This window comes from Heptranchias perlo, chromosome 25, assembly GCF_035084215.1.
Source record: "Heptranchias perlo isolate sHepPer1 chromosome 25, sHepPer1.hap1, whole genome shotgun sequence".
Lineage (NCBI taxonomy): Eukaryota > Metazoa > Chordata > Chondrichthyes > Hexanchiformes > Hexanchidae > Heptranchias > Heptranchias perlo.
In genome coordinates this window covers 6,952,640-6,971,397 of record NC_090349.1, presented here as the reverse complement: position 1 = coordinate 6,971,397, position 18,758 = coordinate 6,952,640, and the positions used below count along the sequence as shown (strand labels likewise).

Genomic DNA, 18,758 nt, shown 5'->3' with positions numbered 1-18,758 from the left:
AGAATGAGAGGTGATCTTATTGAAACATATAAGATCCTGAGGGGAGGGTAGATGCTGAGAGGATGTTTCCCCTTGTGGGAGAGACTAGAATTAGTGGCCAAAGTTTAAAAATAAGGGGTCTCCCATTTAAGATGGAGACAAGGAAAAAAAATTTTCTCTCAGAGGGTTGTGAGTCTGTGGAACTCTCTTCCCCAGAGAGCGGTGGAGGCAGGGTCATTGAATATTTTTAAGGCTGAGTTAGATCGATTCCTGATTAACAAGGGAGTCAAAGGTTATAGTAGGTAGACTGAAAAGTAGGGTTGAGGTCACAATCAGATCAGCCATGATCTTATCAAATGGCAGAGCAGGCTCGAGGGGCCGAATGGCCTACTCCGGCTCTTAATTCGTATGTTCGTATGTAAAAAATAAATGGTTTTATATTTAAACAAAGCCACTGTTCTAATGAAGTCCTACTGATCCCATTCACTTCGAAGGGTTTCAAACAAAAAAAAATTGAATACCTTTTCCTGTGTCAATGTGCTTCAAAGTATGTCTCCAAACAGCAAACCGTTATACAGTCACGAGCATCCAGGTCCTTAGCAACTAAATTAGTGCTGTGATTCTCACCAATCTCTTCTAAGCTGAATGTATCGCTTGGTGCAACAGCTGTTTCCCATAGCAACAAGCAAGTCTTCCTTAGTGATAAGGAAGTTCCCATGTATTTTTCTTCAGGTGGTTGTTATGTCTAATTACTATCTTCTTTTCCATCCTCGTATTGGCAGCATGTTGCTGTTTACTGAGGGAGCAGGCGTGTGTGTAGGAGAAGGTCAGGCAGCTTCCATCTTTGAGGAGTCGCTCTGAAATCAATCACCTGGAAAATCCTGTTATATTTCACATTCTGCAACATTTGAAATGCACACAAAGTGTAGGCAGCAGTGATTTCCTTCCAATCAGTTTGATCCTGAACCAAGGATTTGTTTTGCCGACCAGCCTGCAAAGATATTTCAACTGATAGATGTACCCATTCTTACAAGGTTTACAGTCTTGACTCCCCCAATAGTTCAGTGGGATGACATGGTGCTGAGCCATTCAAACCAGGTATGATCCGTGTCCTGTTCTCAGTTCGCTGATCTCAGCCAGGACGATGGTGCTGAACCACCACAATGCACCTCAGCACTCCCGGGCTAGGGATGGGGAAAACACTCTGGGTCACTGGAAAGTGGGAATGTGTGTGAGCATCGGGTGAGGACAAGATCGGGTAAGGTGCAAGTGTGATCCCTTCGGTGGTTGAATAGCCTGTCGACACTCACTGCCCTGGTTACACATGAAGAATGGTACTTGGGTGAGGTAGTGGAGAGCAGTCCCTGCCTGGAACTATATCCCAGTATGAGTTAATGCCTCCAGGAGAGAAGGTGAGAAAGTTGGCGATTCTGGATGTTCCTGACTGGGGTGGAGATCTCCTTGTACAAGAGGTAGGTACCTGATAACATTAATCAGGGCCCGAGTGGTCTCCTGCACTGATTTCGATCACTTAAGGAGGTCAGAGAGGAATTTTCCAGATTTCTCCCCTCTGCTCTGCGGTGTGGAGCCCAGATGGCATCAGCAGGAGGATGTTGGCCTCCTTATAGGCAGCTCGTCGTTTCGGAGGGCAGGGAATGCAGAGAGGCAGATGCTCATTGTGGGTCTGCAGCAGCACCTTAAAGGAGAGGGCCGGTAGTGCCAGGAGTTAAATGAAGCAGCAGATTTTAGCCACAAGGAAATGTTATGAACGCACAAGGCAGCAAGGAGATAGACTCATGGAAGCCTTTAAGGATCAAAACGCTCAAGAGACTGAAGACAGAAAATGAGTGCTAGACCTGCCTCCGGCTTTCCCTGACTGCAGCTAAGGATTCCTTCAAAAAGCATTTGTACGTAGTCACCTCCCGACCTGTACCACCCTTGGTCTGCGGAAGTAGTGGTGGCAATGCTGATTGACAGGAAAATGGCATTGGGGGGGTCCTGACATCAGGGGAGCCGTGTTTGAATACTTTAATTAAGCCCCCATCTTTTTCCAGTGGGAGCGCTGACCACCTAAATTAAGGTCCATCTGAAAATCGGAAATGGGCGATCTTCCGGCTGTAAGTTGGTGGTTTTGTTTCCTGATTTGCGTCTCACTATCGCCCTATTTACATGGGGCAGTAATGAGACAAAAATCAGCCACAATGGTTCAGCTGAAGGTGAACAGAGCTGAATTAACGCTGGCTTTAGATTCACAAATGAACAAAGAAAGAATTTGCATTTATATAGCGCCTTTCACGACCTCAGGATGTCCCAAAGCATTTTATAGCCAGTGAATAACAGTACTTAAAACCCGGGCACCAACCTAACCGTCTGAAACAAACATCTGAATTGTTACACTACCAGCTGGCGCACTGTACATAAACTTTGTTTTCAATTGACCCACTAGAATGAATTATTCTCCCTCTGCACTGTAAGAATCTCTAGATGTCACCAGGGAGTTTTACAGATTCTGTTCCTCACAGCCAGAGCAGTCTTTAGCAATCAATATCCTCCCATCTAGTAAAGACCCACATACTTTGCTGGTAACTCACGCTGTAGCACCGTTCTGTACCACTCTTCTATAGAAGTGAAGACCGTACAAGCCAGTGGAAGTGTGGCCATTTCAACCACATAAAAGGGACAGTGTCTAGTCCTGGAAAGTGCTTTATGCACATCTCTATGAAGCCACAATGCAGCTGATATCACTGTGATGTTGCAAGTGTAAACTGCCCATGAACTTGAATATCTAGCATTTTGGATTTGATGTTGTGTTGTTTTATCTTAGTTCATTGTAAAGTGGTAAATATTGCTATCTATATTTCTAGCGTGGGCGTGTTATATGTGTAAAATGTGTGTCCAATGGCTCTGTTGATAAAAGCAGCATGCGACTGGCCACACAGGTCTGAAGATCTCAGGTTCTCTTCCATGTCTGGGATGAGGTACCTGATCTCAGCCAAGGCGATATTCGCGGATGTACAAATGGTCCAAGTGCACCTGGAGAAGGAAATCGTCCAAGGTCTCTACTATTGATTGCTCTCTGGTGGCCCCTGCTGGAAAATGTTGATTGAGGATGGGATTGGGCTTAGCTGCGAAGCCTGTAAGGTTAAACAGACCCTCGTCACTCACACTCTAGGCTCACACATGAAGACTGCCTGGGTGAGATACTGGAGGATGGCTGGTGCCTATGAAACTGTACCCCAGGAAGACTCCATTCTTTCAGGAGAGGAAGGGAGAAAATTGGAGGGTTACATTTTATTAAATAAATAGAATGTGTGTCGGATAGAAGGATGGGGATTTGCACAGATTGTCAATCGTGCCTTCGGATAACAGGTGGTATAAACAAGCACAACACACAGCAATACGTCTCATTAGCCTGTTTTTTCTATAATATTTAATATTATAAAGTAAAATCTTGAGCACATGAAACAAAGCTGATATTCCAGTACATCACTGATGGAGTGCTGCATTGTCAGAGACGCTGATATTCCAGTACAGCACTGATGGAGTGCTGCATTGTCAGAGACCTGATATTCCAGTACAGCACTGATGGAGTGCTGCATTGTCAGAGATGCTGTCATTCAGGTGTCCTTAAACTGAAGCACCGTTTGTCAATACCTGTGGTTCAAGTAGACACTAAAAACCTATGGCACTAGTTGAAGAAAAGCAGAGAGTTCACTTGATGTCCTGGCCAACACTCCTCCCTCAGGCACATCACCAAAAACAAATGAATATCTGATTGCTTTTTGTGGGACTTTACTGTGCTTTTGCCTACATTACAACCGTGACTGCACTTCAAAGCAATTCATTGTGTGTGAAGCACTTTGGGACATTCCGAAAGAGTGATAAGCAGCTATATAAATGCAAGATTTTACCAGTTCTTTCTTTTCAGAATTATTGGCGCTAAGATCAGTATGGGGCTGAGGCAGAGTCTGCTGATATTGGCTCTTGTGAAATCCCGAGGTCTGATGGCCCAGGCCCGCCCGCCAATAATGGGGGAGATTTTAACCAAGTCCGTCCGGTGCGAAGGGGGAGGGTTGATGGTTAAAATGGTGACGGTGGGGGGGGGGGTTCCCGGACCCCCTGCCATCTTAACTCACTTCAAAGCAGGCACAGGAGGGCCACCCACCCCAGGCAGGGAGGGGCCCGATGATGTCAATGGGGACCATGGTTATTTTGTGCTTTGTGGTGTTGCTGCCCTCAGCTGTTCTGTGTAGAGTCGTGAAAGCTCGGGAGACACAGACAGCTGCAGCTGAATCAGGGACAGTGATGTTGCACATGTTCCAGTCGATTCTCAACCACAGCTGTTAACCCTCTCACTACCTTCCGTATGTCAATACACACTGATCTTATTCGTGGAAGAAACATGTGATGAAGGCTCCTGAGTCTGCTGGTTGTGAGAGTCCTGTGTGATGTGAGTTTGGCCAGTTCCAACCCAGCTCTGAGTGGGCGTCGGCCCGCAGCACAAAACTGATTTTAATTTGACATTGAATTGGCAATTTCGTACAGAAAAAGCCGCAGGACGGCTGTTGTGTGATCAAGTCATGAGTCAGGACTGGTTTCACTCATTTTTTGCGAGGGAACTTTTCATTAATTGACACTTTGTAAAAATATGAATAAAAATGATTAAACCACCAGAATATCATTACACTTATCAGATTTTCTCGGTCTAGAAATATCCCTCTTTCCAGTAAGTTTTAGACCTCTGAAAGTTGGATATAGTTTGGCAGACATTCCCCGTCTCACAAACCAGTGTCCCTCTTCCAAACTGATATCAGATTGATGCCTCTGATAACAATGTCATCCGAACACATGAAATGTTCGGCCATTAATATGATCCACTGCAATTTCTAGCTTTCCCTAGTGCAGATAATTCGGTAGAATTGACCTTCCCTTTAATCAGTTGATCTCTGCTGTGTGGGTCCAAGTCGAGCAAAGCAAAATAAGACGCTGTTCTAGTTTTGAGCAGTGCCTCAACTGTCAGTGTGCTGCGTGTCTTTGGGGTGTGAGGAAATTCACACCAGACGACCAATGGATGTTGCTGCAATCGTAATTGATCAGATACCACTCTTCCTAAACACGCACAGCCATGAATGATGGATGAAATCAGATAGTTCCATGAAGCCAGTCTTAGCATTCGAAACTGAGCTACAGAAAGTACTTTTCTAATCAGCTTGGCTTTATATCAGAATTGAAGATCTGTTAATCGAATTTAGTTGGCTGATGTATTGTAACCTGATTGGACTCAGATAGAATTGATTATCGATGCATATCCACAATGTGTGTTCCTCTCAGTGATGTGGACCCTTGGAAAAGTCACCGGCCTCGATTTTTACTGGGGGTGATATTCAGGACGGGCGGGAGGGAAACGCCCACGAGATCTCAGCGTGAAGCCCATTTTCAGGACAGTCTCCCTCCTGAAACCGGCAGGACCGGTGGGCGGCAGTGGGAAATCGGTACGGGAGCAGCAGACACCGGGAACCCAAAGGAACGGTCCTCGGCATAACCTCGGTGCTGGGCATGGGCACTGGCAGGCGATGTCAGCGCGTAGATGGAGAGGGAAGACTGGGGCTAGGGAGGCCCAAAGACTCCTTGCGGGTCCTGGGGGAAGGGAGCACTCCTGCTCCTCCAGGCCACAAGGAGTTCTCACAGAAGTCAATTTACAAAAATTTACATTGGCCTTTTCCGGCCAGTCGATGCCTCCCACCATAGTTCAGAGGCCTCCCCCCAACTAGACATTAAAATCACGTCTTGGCACCAATGACGTCATCGACCTGCGACTTTTGAATTTAATTTCGTTCCTCGTTTGCCTGTAGCGGGAGCCTCGGCCGACTTGAAGATGGGCGAAGGTGAAATGGTGCCGGGCGAGTACGGAGTGATCTCAGGCCGATAACTGGATTAATCTTAACCCCTCCCACGCACCATTCTCACTGGGCGAGGGGGGTTAAAATCGAGGCTACTGCATTCTTTCTCTGTGAATCTTTATTAACAGATCTTTTGGAAATCTCATCTGCCTCCCCAATGTTCAGCTGGTTAAGACAGAGTGGCCCCAAAAATGAAGCCCACTCCCAGCGTAACTCCAGTGGGAGTGCAGCAAAAGCTGTGGCAAATGGGCTGGGAGTTTCTAGGGGGCTTTGCCTGGGGTGGAACCTCTACACACCCCAAATATGATCCTAAGCATCAGAAGAGGCAGGACTCCCACATCCCTGTCGGACCCGGTGTGAGGGTTGGAGGATGATACACCCAGTGAGGTGAGGCATACCGGCCTCCTGAAGGGTGCAAGTGGGCCCCCCCCCCCCCTGGGGGTATAGGGAAACAAGGGCAGGGAGCCAGCCTTCACTCCCAAAGGTGAGGAGAATTTTTTTAAAGAAATTTGTAATGGGTCTGAAGGGGCCAAAGAATCATTATCATAGTAGGTACAGCACAAAAGGAGGCCATTTGGCCCATCGTGCCTGTGCCGGCTCTTTGAAAGAGCTGTCCAATTAATCCCATTCCCTTGCTCTTTCCACATAGTCCCTGCAAATTTTTTCCCTTCAAGTATTGATCTAATTCACTTTTGTCAGCAAACAGCAATACTGTTGAGGTACTTAAAGCAACGATGTGTAAATTGAAGCAGAGTTGAGCAGGTTCTTTGACGCTGACGGCATTTGTGTGGATAAAATGCTGATGTCAGAAGTGGGATTTGAACCCACGTCCCTAGAAAGGGACCAGAATTCACCAACTTTTAGTAAGGTAAGGATAAGCAATCCTTGAGTCTGGCGCCTTAGATCACTCGGCCATCCTGACACTGCAATGCTCCAAAGGTCTTCTCCAAAATCTGTATCCTTACTGAGCTGCCTCGTACTGTTTCTTCCGATGCAAACACAAAACACACACCATTCACTCTTCTTGCATGACTTATCAGGCAGTGCCAGTCATGAAGTTCACCATCCCCGCAGTGAAACCAACATTCACACACACATTTCTCACAACAACTCGCATTTTACAACCTATCACTTAACATCGTCCTCGCCTACATTTCTGCTTGTTCAACTTGACAAAACACAAGCAGCACGGCTGCATTCAAACACAAGCCATTCAAAAACAAACCACAATCCAACATTCATTCCATGCAGGACTTTTCAGTCTCTCATTCTCGTGCATTCCCTTTTCTCACAATACATTTACTTTATGTGACAAGTGCTATTCGGAGCCCGGCTCCCCAGAAAATCACCAGAAGGGAAACAAGCCACTCTGTAGGTCTTGTGCCCTTGGCCTAAAGCATTAATCTGAGCACTTTCCCAGGGTGTGGGGGATGTGGGGGACGGTGGGTGAACTACGCACCGTCCCCGGACAGCAACAGGTGTTGGAGTTTCTGGCCTCTATGGGATGGTGGGAGCCAAAGACAGGCCCATGATGGCATGGGTGTCCATCAGGCCTACGTGCCCTCCCACTGACCCCACCTATTATGGCGGAGTCAGCACAAAGGGCACTGGCTGGCACTGACTTCTGTGTAACTGGCGGGACAGTTATTCTGTGCTAATTCAGGGCCAGTGGAGCTAGACAATGTGAATGAGAAGGTCCCTGGTGTGAACCTGGGTCGATGCTGAGTTAGCTTATGTCAGCTAGGCCAGTGCAAGTGGTGCTACAATCTGCCTCAGTGCCCCTAGGTTAGGAAGGACAAAATTGGCTAAAGTTCCTACTCCTGTTCATAGCCGCTGGAAATAGAGGAAGCAGAAGTGTGGACATTGTGTGGTGACAGGATTGGTCTTGGCTGTGATGCTCTCCACAGTCAAATAGCCTGACAACAAAAGTGTCCAGACTGAAACACGAAAAATAGCTGCTTGGGTGAAGTACTGGGGGTGAACAGTACCTGCAACTTTACCCTAATAACGAGTCAGCGGCTTCGGGAGGAGAAGGGAAGGGACAAAGATAAGGATAAAAAAGAGATCTGGTCTAATCTCAGCCCAGGCAGCAATTGGAGTGCTACAGGCCCTGATAAAGAGAGAGGAAAATCATCATCCGCTCCTGACCACTACCCTGTGTCCCCTGCTGGTAAGTGCACATGTATGTACTATTGTGTGAGGGCTCTACTGTGATGCCTGCCATGGTCAAAAGGCCTGTCACCATAATGTTCATACTCATCCATGAAGAATGTTTTTTTTTAATTTATTGAAAAGCCATAATGAAGAGCCAAGGTCCGTAATGTAGGATAGTGCCACGGTTGAAATAAAAGGAAAATTTAGTAAATCAGGAAGCAGTGATTAGCTGATGCCAAGTTTGGGTTTTGAAAGCCAGAAGACTAGGACGATGGCATGAGTAAGGTAGGTAAGATGGTCCACTATCGTAAGGTCCTGGGTAGACCAACACTAGGGAGCACGTATGTAGGATGTCCTATTGGAATTTTAGGAACAACAGAGGAAACTTCAGAGCATTGATCGGATTAGTATTTAAAAATAGACACACAAGAAAGGTTGCCGCGCAGAGAGAGAGATTGGAGATTAAAGGTAAGAGAAGAATCACCCACCAGACGATGATGTTCAGGAGTGTGAGAGAGATAGGAGAAAAGCCTCCCACATAGTGGAGCAGTATTCAAGTGTTGGACAGAATTGGACTTTATTGAGTTGTGTCGTTGAGGGGCAAAGAATTGTCACCAACAAAGAAAAAAAAACAAAGTTCCTGGAGACATCTCTTGCAATACAGGAGATGTGGGAGTTCAGGGTGTGGCAGATATTGAGGTACCATCGAAGTTAAAGAGTGGCAGCTCTTGGTGAGATATGGGAAGATATTGTGTCTTGAAGTGAACGGAGCAAGATATTCACGTCCCACCAAAGGACATGGAGAGGGTGGAGATAGAGTGATTCAACCACTGAGGGCATGTGATATAAGGAAAGTGATGAATGGAGAATGGAATCATCGGCAAAAGAGGGGCTAGGGTTGGCTGGTGAGCAGAGGTCAGTGAGTTTAGGCCTTCTGATTGTAGGGTTTGATCAGATGAAATCAACAATTCCCCTCTCCCATAACCCCTAAACCCACCCACCCAAAAGACAAATTCTAAAATTCAGATTAAACCTGACAAAACTCTAAAAAACAAACATGATGAATTAAAGTGAAGAATAAAAATGACTCATGGCACGTGGTGGGCACCTGGCCTTTGAGACAGTTGGGAGAAGGAACCCTCCTTCATCAGATCAAGTGTGAGTAAATCCCGGCGAAAGTCAGGCGAGATTTCCAAGGTGTTTTTTTCCTTCTCCTTTGGATCTCCAGAGTTTATACACAGGCTCATTCACAGTGATTCCCACATCAACAAAGTCCTCTATTATCAGGAGAGTTGTCTTTTCATTACCTTCCAGTGCAAAGAAAATGTGACCACTGACTCATTCACATCTTTATTACAAGAAAATAAAGGTGATCGGCAAAAGAGCCAGAGGCAACACGAGGAAACATTTTTTTATGCAGCGAGTTGTCGTGATCTGGAATGCACTGCCTGAAAGGGTGTTGGAAGCAGATTCAATAGTAACTTTCAAAGGGGAATTAGGTAAATACTTGAAGGGAAAAAAACTTACAGGGCAATGGGGAAAGAGCAGGTGAATGGGACTAATTGGACTCTTTCAAAGAGCCTGCAGAGGCACGATGAGTCGATTGGCCTCCCCCTGTGCTGTACCTACTATGATGCTATGAAAATCTGATTACTTCTGCAGTCAAAAGATTGCTCAGCAAACTGTAAGTCTGAATGCAAATCTTCGAAGGACAATGTTTAAATTAGACGTCCCTACTGAAACCAATGCAGTTTGTTTTTCTCTCAAGGTCCATTAATGTTCTTGTAATATTGTTTATTTGGAATTGAAAATGTTCTAAGGGCTCAGAGTCAATTCTTTGAGATTAAACAATTTTGCAATATGAATCCAAGGAAAGTCGATGGGATTTAGTGATTCACTGTAAAATAAAGCACCAAATGATATCAGTTGTGTAATTCAACAGCCCATAGGCTGAGTCAGGCTGTGTGGACATTGCGCATTTATAAATTAGATTCGGTCCAGAGCGAGTAACACCAGAGTGATCTGCGGGCAGCGTTCTTCCCACTTATATTGCCATCGAATTCTGGTCTCTCTGCAGGCCGCTTGGAGGCCAATTCTGAAATCAGAGACATTATTCGATAGGTGGATAGGGCATCCTGGTGTCATGATGTTATTTTCTTTATTTGTTCTCTGGATGTGGGTGTTGCTGGCAAGGTTTGTTGGCATCTGGGGGCATTTATTGCCCACTCTTAGTTGTCCTGAGAAAGTGGTGGTGAGATTTCTCCTCGAGCCACTTCAGTCCTGGTGATGGTGCTCCCATGTTAGGTAGGAGTTCCAGGACATCAACCCAGCATCAATGAAGGAACATAGACCAGAATTCAATGGCAATATAAGTGGGAAGAACGCTGCCCACAGATCACCCTGGTGTTACTCGCTCTGGACCGAATCTAATTTATAAATGCACAATGTCCACACTGCCTGACTCAGCTGTTGAATTACACAGCTGATATCATTTGGTGCTTTATTTTACAGTGAATCACTAAATCCCATCGACTTTCTTTATATGATAATGCATGACTTGGAAGGGAACGTGCAGTTGATGGTGTTCTTATCTTTCCTGGTAATAGAGGTTGCATGGAAGGGATGTGCTTTGAAGTAACCTTGGTAAATGCCTGCAGTGCGTCCTGTAGATTGTACAGGATCTACAATCTACAGCCACAGTGTGTCAAAGGATGAATATTGAGTCCAGTGGCATGGACACTGATTAAGTGAATTGCTCTGTTATAAATGGTGTTAAGCTTCTTGAGTGTTGTTGCAGCTGCAACTGTTCAGGCAAATGATGAGTATTCCATGACACTCCTGACTTGACCTTGTAGATGGTGAAGAGGTTTTGAGGGGTCAGGAGAAGAGCCACTCATTGGAGGGTACTCAGCCTCTGCCCTTCTTTTGTAGCCACAATGTTGATATAAATGGTCCAATCCAGCTTCTGCTCAAAGGCAACCCCAAGATGTTGATGGTGGGGGGCTTGGTGATGGTGGTGCCATTGAATGTCATGGGGGAACATCTGGCTTCCTCTTGTTTGAGATGTTATCCAGGTCCTGCTTTAGGCCGGCAAGAGTGGGCCAGCGAGCAGCCCCACTCCTGACCGCACCACCATGACATGCTGCAGTGACAAACTGAACATTGACCAGAAACTAGACTGTGGGGATTGGGGCTTTAGGAGAAAGCATGGTCATTCATGTCACTAACTCAAGCTGGACTTCTTTCACTTGGGATATTTTTAAAAGCTCGTTGTTTCTAAACAGTGGTCTGAGCATCTTACTTTTAGTGGAGTTGCTGACACTGCCCAATATCTACTACTACAATAGTGTAATACAGGGTGTAACTGTTGGGTTTTATGCCTCCTAATAGGCTAAATATATATATATATATATATATATATATATATATAAATGCCTCCTAATAGGCTAAATATATATATATATATATATATAGGGTTTTTATAGGATAATCCATATCCAGATCCCATTAAACAAGCTCGAAAACTAAGAAACAATCGGTTTAATGCTTTTTAATCATATTGCACAACCCACTACATACAGTGACCATGAGATTACTGGTACAGACAAACACTCATGGGGGACCCATTAGGAAGAGTTGTAAGCGCGTAGTTCTAATCTGCTTACGCTGATCGAAGCTAGAAGTTCAAGTCCCACTGAGCTTTTGTGTTGTACCATTTATATTGTTAGTAATGTCTTGCTAGCGTGATAATAACATGTCAACACATTCTGGTTATTTTTAATTAATACATAACATGTCAACCCATTAAGTTATCTTGTAAATTACGTAATCCTCTTTAGTACACCTGTGCGACACTATCATTGCTTTTCTCATGATTTTTACCATACTATCTCGTCTTTTTCTGATAGTCTTAATAACGTTCTTTGGATTAAATTGACCGTCTGGCTTGGTACCTAGAACGTACCATGTCTGTTCTATCAGATTATTAGTCCATTAATGTATGTTCACAGGTTCTAATCTTGTCTTAAACATCTCTTAGAACCTGATTGCAGATTCTTAGTTTTAATATGTGTATGTGTCTTTAATATTGAGAAATGTTTAATAAAGTTGTTGGAATTATTAGGGTCTTTCCCACCTGGCCTACTCCTGACTACAGTAATGAACTGGATATTCAATCTTTCCGACAAGCACTTTCTCAATGTCTCCAAAGGCAGTCCGAGCAAACATCTGGTAAAATGAGGCCAGATGTGAATTGTTAAGCTGCTTTATTTCACAGTAAGTGAGCATACAGTTATGATCAGATTCACTTAATTCAATCAGTACAACTTGTCTTTGTGCAGTAATACAAAATAATGAACAGGCTACGCTTCCCCACGTCAGTGGGTCATCTGACTACTCTCTCCTGCATTCCAACCTTCTCACAGCCTTTGCTGACTGACTGCCTCACAGTATTCTGTTTCAAAAACTCGACTGATTGCCAGAGTCTGACTTATGTTTTATCTCTAGCTGTTAACAGCTAGAAAGTGCAGGTTATGCACCTGGGACCAGCAACTCCCCAACATAATGGTTGTGAGGCGTTGATGGATTACAGAGACAAACTAATGAATTGCTTACTATTTACAGTCTACTGCCCTGAAATTCCATGGGGGTGAGGATTAGGATTCTGTGCTTTAAAACTCAACATTTAGGTTTTTTTTTCCGAAATCCTTTCTGTGGATAAATGGTCAAAAATGCTGAAGTGTGACAAAGTGAAACAAAAAAGCAAAGAAAAATATGGAAATGAATTAATTTTTCATTTAAAATTAATCATTTTAATGAGTTACGCATTTTTCACATTATACAGGAGAGATGTTACAGTCACGACAGTTTACACACTAGATCTAACTACAGAAAAGGACTGGGAATAAGAAAATTAAAACTATTTACAGTTAATGTGATAGTTGTGTATGAAATTAGATATATTTAAATGTTATATAAATTCATACATATATATGTAGAAATAGTATATATAGTAAAAATGAACTTGCATTTATATAGTGCCTTTCATGACATTAGGATGTCCCAAAGCCAATGAACTACAAAGTTTAATTGTAAATATTACATGGATAGGCAGTATAAATATATATTTATGTATTATGTTAATATTAATAGATGAATTTAAACAAATAAATATATATTTCACACAAGGAAATAAACTACAGTACCAGAGTAAAATGACTTGAATGATGAATTAATCTTTCATTATTTTTGCCAATATCCGTTAAGCAGGCTTCAAATAAAGCACAAAATTACATGGCCTGTAATTAAACTATTCTATAATAGAAATACAATATTAATTATGTAATATCAAATATAAATATTCCATTATGGGAGAAAACAACCCTCAAATTTGTCTGTCACTATTAGTAAAAAATTACAGAGAAAAATATTGAAAATAAACAAACAAAAGCACTACTTTTAATCCAATTCCGGGAATGACCTTTTACTTTATTTTTATTTTTTGCTGGATTTTTTTTGTCAGTATTTGCGTTAACATTAAGTTGGAATTAATTTATTTAAAGAAAGTCATGATAAATGCATGAGCTGGCCTGGGAATTCGGTGTTCAATTAGTTCCATGTGTCAGTAAGCTCACATCAGGACACTATTTTCCATCAGACCATGAAGCTTGCTGATCTACTGAACTGGCTTTGCCCGTTTAACAGGCCAGAGGAGGAGGCAGCTGGTCCTGCAGCAGGTTGGAGGATCTATAAGAGTCCAGGGTCTGAGCCGCCATTAGATCTACAGATTTCAGGGCATTTATTTTGAGGAGTGCCGTTGGTGGCAGGCTGATTTGACATGGGCACTCCCACAAGGTAAACGTGCCTATCAACTGTTACCTGCCAATAATCCATTGCTTTCCCTTCCATTTTGGAGCTACCTTCTGTCCTTACCAACGCATGCACGCCTGAAAAGACCGTTGAATTGTAAGGAATCGTTTACAACTCCTTTAAGTCTTCCATTTTAAAATCTATTAAGATTTAAACCCATTACACGGGCCCCTTTGTTAAAATAGTCAGCATATAGGAACAACATTGAAACAGTAGGCCATTCAGCCCCTCAAGCCTGTTCTGCTGAATTCTGCTGACTCTGAATTCTTGGCCACCGTCTGCTGTACTCTCCCCCCTATTGTTTCACTCAGTCCTATGCTCTTCTTCCGACCATACCAGTTGTGACGAAGGGGCATTCCTGAAACATTAAACAATCTTTTCACCTTTCAGATGCTGACTGACCTCCAGCATTTTGTTTCTCTGAAATCACCAAGTGCTGTTCCATATCTTATTTATACCTTCATTGGAAAAACATTTTCAGATTTGAAATGGAGTCAGTCCTTTCTTATCCCCTTGAATTTCTCCCTTTTCCCCCCATCTCTTCTAAAAGCCTTGACTCATCTGAGGATGAGGTATGAAGGACAGCTCTCTGTTACCCAGGCTCAAGGAGCTATTCTTCGTGTGTAACCCTAGACAGTGCTGCTGGGGATTGCCTCTGGTGGGGGGGAGGGTTCTACCGATCGACCGCCGTAACTTCAGCAGAAACCCCGGATAAACCAGGTTTCCGCTGAAGTTACGGCGGCCAATTGGGAAATCTCCCTCGTCATTGTCAGCAATGGGGGGAATTATGTTCACACCACATCAACACCTGCATTCATTTCAGCAGGGGTCACAGGGCAGTGAGCAGGAGCCAGAACCCTGATTGATTTGTTCCTCCCCCCCCCCCATACCCTTGGACAATGAGGCCAGTTATGGCCCCCTCCGTCCCTCCCATGAGCATGGCTAAAATCAGCTCACTTAACAGAGACCAGAGATTAAACCCAGGACCTTCCTTGCCTATATGGTCAGTACCACATTGCAAGGAGCCGCCTGAAGATAAAAGACCACCAATCTGGAGTCTTCAGGCCTCAAAATACATGGCCAAATATTTGGACCATCTCCCAGAAATCCTGTTTGCTTAATGTTCTGGTGCAGTTATGACAATATTTAATTAAAATAAAACCTATGGTCATCAAGCAGTGCTGTAAAAACACAAACCAAAGAAGGTGTAAGCTTGTGAAATTTAGGCTTCAAACATGGGTTAGTGTTTACAGATAAAATCGAAAGATGTTAGCAGAGCTCAGGAAGTGGCGGGAAATCAGCTGAACGTTAGACTTGGAACTGGGCTGTATGTTTAATTGTAGGCCTGGATCAGAAAATCCACAGCATGGGAAGTAACTTTAGACTTTAGAATTTGATACCATTATCATGAATCAATAGTCTGTGCAGAAGTACTGCAGCTTGCTGTAGGAGATACTGATGAAAATATTTGCCAGACCCATAGTTTGATGTGTTGGTGATTTGGAGCCACTGTTTAAATAGGCCAGAACTCTGGAAACAATCGTTTGGTAAAACACAAAGTCTAACAGTCCTCTACAGGTTGGTTAGTGAGGGGCTCAAATCCCTATACCTGTCTGGACAAATGACCAAGAAGCTTAATACCAGAATTCTGTTGAGAGCAGGTCGGTGAGAGGCTTAAAGCTATATCTCCCCACAGCTTGTTTTAAATAATATTAGTTTTAAGGTTACACTAATATTCTCATAGGAAAGTGCACAGCTGGAAAAGACTGCAGTCCATCTGTCTGGTCCCAAAAACTAATCCCTCTCAATCGTCCACCTCATAAATATTATTCTATTCTCCCTTCAATTTTTCCACATGCTCTGCCTCCACTGACTCCCTGAATAGTTTATTTTGCATGTTCTCACCCTCTGTGTAAAATAGTTAAATTTGGACTGTGCACCTCCCTCTCTGCTAAGCTTAGGCCTGTGTCCCGTGGCCCTAGAATTTGTGGTAATCTCTAACACATTATCAGGGTTCAGTTTATCGATTCCTTTAAGCACCTTGAATATTTGAATAATCTCTAACCTGAGGCTTCTCTTCGCCCGAGTAAACAATCTCAGGCCCTTCAACCTCCTTCTGGGTCTGATCCCTTAAACTAGTTCTTGGTTTGGTTGCCCTTTTCTGCACTGCATCCAATGTCTGGATATCTTTGCTGTAGTACGGTGCCCAGAATTGTACCCTGTACCCCAGGTGTGGCTGTGCCTTCTACAGACTCATTGACCGTGAGTTACCTCAGAGCTGGTCTGACTCCATCACCGTGACTTCACCATAAGTGCAGCGTAAACTCTGTTTACACACACAAATAGGATTCCCACCTCACTACCAGTGAAGTTACAGTAGTGGAGTGGGTGACGCCCCAAGGATATTTGTGGCCATTATCACCTCCTGTGATTTGTGCTCTATTCCTCTGGCTAAACATCCCAATATTCGGTTAGCTTCCCTTACTGCTGCTGAACACTGCACTGTTAGTTTCAGTGATCTACCCACTCTTCTGTGTTGTATTCCGTTGCTTAGAGCCACCTAGTTTATATAGACATTGTTTCCCTTCCCGACGATTGTATCTGTCCACATTAAATGCCATTTGCCACTCATTAGCCCACCTTCTAATTTATCCAGGTCTCTTCGTATTTGGATGGATTTTCATATTTCATTGAAACATGTAAGATTCTACAAGGGCTTGACAGGGTAGATGCTGAGAGGATGTTTCCCCTGGCTGGAGAGTCTAGAACTAGAGGGCATAGTCTCAGGATAAGGAGTTGGATATTTAGGACTGAGAGGAGGAGGAATTTCTTCACTCCAAGGGTTGTGAATATTTGGATTCTCCACCCCAGAAGGCTGTGGATGCTCAGTCATTTAGTATATTCAAGACTAAGATCGATAGATTTTTGGACTCTAAGGCGATCAAGGGCAATGGGGATCGGGCAGGAAAGTGGAGTTGAGGTCAAAGATCAGCCATGATCTTATTGAATGGCGGAGCAGGCTCCATGGGCCGTATGGCTTATTCCTGCTCCTATTTCTTATGTTCTTATGTTCTTATTCCTTAATCTCCCTCCCCCCCAAATTTGATGTCATGTGCAAACTTAAGACAGTTCTGTATCTGTCCCCAGCTTCAAGTCATTTATAAACACTTCAAACAGCAATGGTCCCAGTACTGATCCCTATGGCAGCCCACTAATCATCCCTTGCCATGTTGATGTTGTTCCATTCACAGCTATCTTTTGCTTTCTCTAGTTTAGCCAAATTTTAAATCCACCTCACAAGTTTGCTTCCAATATCATGCCTTTTGCCTAATGGAACGATATCAAAAGTCTGGCTGAAATCTAAATTTTCTTTTATAATTCTTTGGAATGTGGGCGTTGCTGGCAAGGCTGGAATTTATTTCCCATCTCTAGTTGCCCCTTGAGAAGGTGGTGGTGAGTCACCTTCTTGAACTGCTGTAGTCCATATGGTGAAGGTTCTTCCACAATGCTGATAGGTAGGGAGTTCCAGGATTTTGACCCAACAATGATGAAGGAATGATGATATGTGTCCACGTCAGGATGGTGTGTGACTTGGAGGTGATGGTATTCCCATGTACTTGCTGCCCTTGTCCTTCTGGGTGATGGAGGTCACAGGTTTGGGAGGTGTTGCCAAAGAAGCTTTGCGAGTTGCTGCAGTGCATCCTGTAGATAATATACACTGCAGCCATGGTATGCCGATGGTGGAACGAGCGACTGTTTAAGCTGGTGGATGGGCTGCTGATCAAGCGGACTGCTTTGTCTGGATGGTGTTGAAAAATTGGAGCCGTACCCATCCAGGCAAAGGCAGAATATTCCATCGCACTCTTGACTTGTAACTTGTAGGTTTTGGAGAGGCTTTGGGGAGTCCGGAGATGAGCCACTCCCTGCAGAATACCCATGGAGACTGATACTTGCATAAACATGAGTCTAAGACAGTCAGACCGACAGGAATTAGAGAGAGACACCACATCTTATCAATATTGGTGCATTAATACTTCGATTAAAATTTTGAACGTTCCTTCTTTTCTCTCCCTCCCCGCCCCTGTCCCACCACCACCACTGCTGGAGTGTCAACAGTGTGGAAATCGAAACTCATTACTTTAAATTCAATTCAATTCAGCAACTCTTCATTTTAATATTTCAAAACAAAAATGCTGTAAATGACTATTTTTTCAAGAGCTGAGTTTTGTATGAGTGCTATTGGGTTTAACAGCAGACTTTGCCGGGCCTCACAGCTTTAAGTCCGATGAAGTGCACTGGATTGTTGTAATTCTGTAAGATTTGTGCATTATGCTTATTCTAATTTTCATCCTTTTCTTCGCCTCCTCTCCTGAAGGTGCTGACCATTGCTGGGGTACAGATCCACAGGCACCAGCAGCCCTTCAGTACCTCGCCCCCCCCCCTCCCCAAACGCCCCCACCACCCCTTCACCTGTTAGCCTAGGCAGCAAGGGGCAGATTCTGCTTTTACCGCGCTTGTGTGTTAAGGTTCGGCTTCATGAAGGAACATCGGACAGGCAGGATCGCACATGCTTAATGGAACCCATCCGGTTTCTGGACAGAAAATCGGACAGACTTTGTTCCAGGCACAAGCTCACTCCCGCCGAATTCCCTCCACGCACTGTCCCCAAGCGATTCGTTATGCCTAAGTGCAAAGAGGAGAATCTACCCTTGAGTATTAGCGTGTTATTGACCATGGAGGGGATCAAGCTGGACCCGATCCTATCCCCACAGACACACCTTCCAGCAAGGGTCACTGAATGGAGATCAGGAAGGGGAACCTAGGTGAAATTTCCCCTCCTTAGTCCAGGAGTAGTGA

General features: G+C 44.1%; 1 protein-coding gene and 1 non-coding gene across 2 annotated transcripts in view; one reads left to right on the top strand and one right to left on the bottom strand.

Moving 5' to 3' along the window:
- The window catches only part of rsph14 (radial spoke head 14 homolog), a 710,550-nt gene that overhangs the window by 661,429 nt on the left and 30,363 nt on the right, over nt 1-18,758 (top strand). The window lies entirely within an intron of this gene.
- On the bottom strand, nt 6,683-6,801 carry trnal-caa (transfer RNA leucine (anticodon CAA)). The gene is made up of 2 exons: nt 6,764-6,801; nt 6,683-6,728 (listed from the first exon to the last, which is right to left on the bottom strand). It is a non-coding gene; the product is annotated as a tRNA-Leu (tRNA).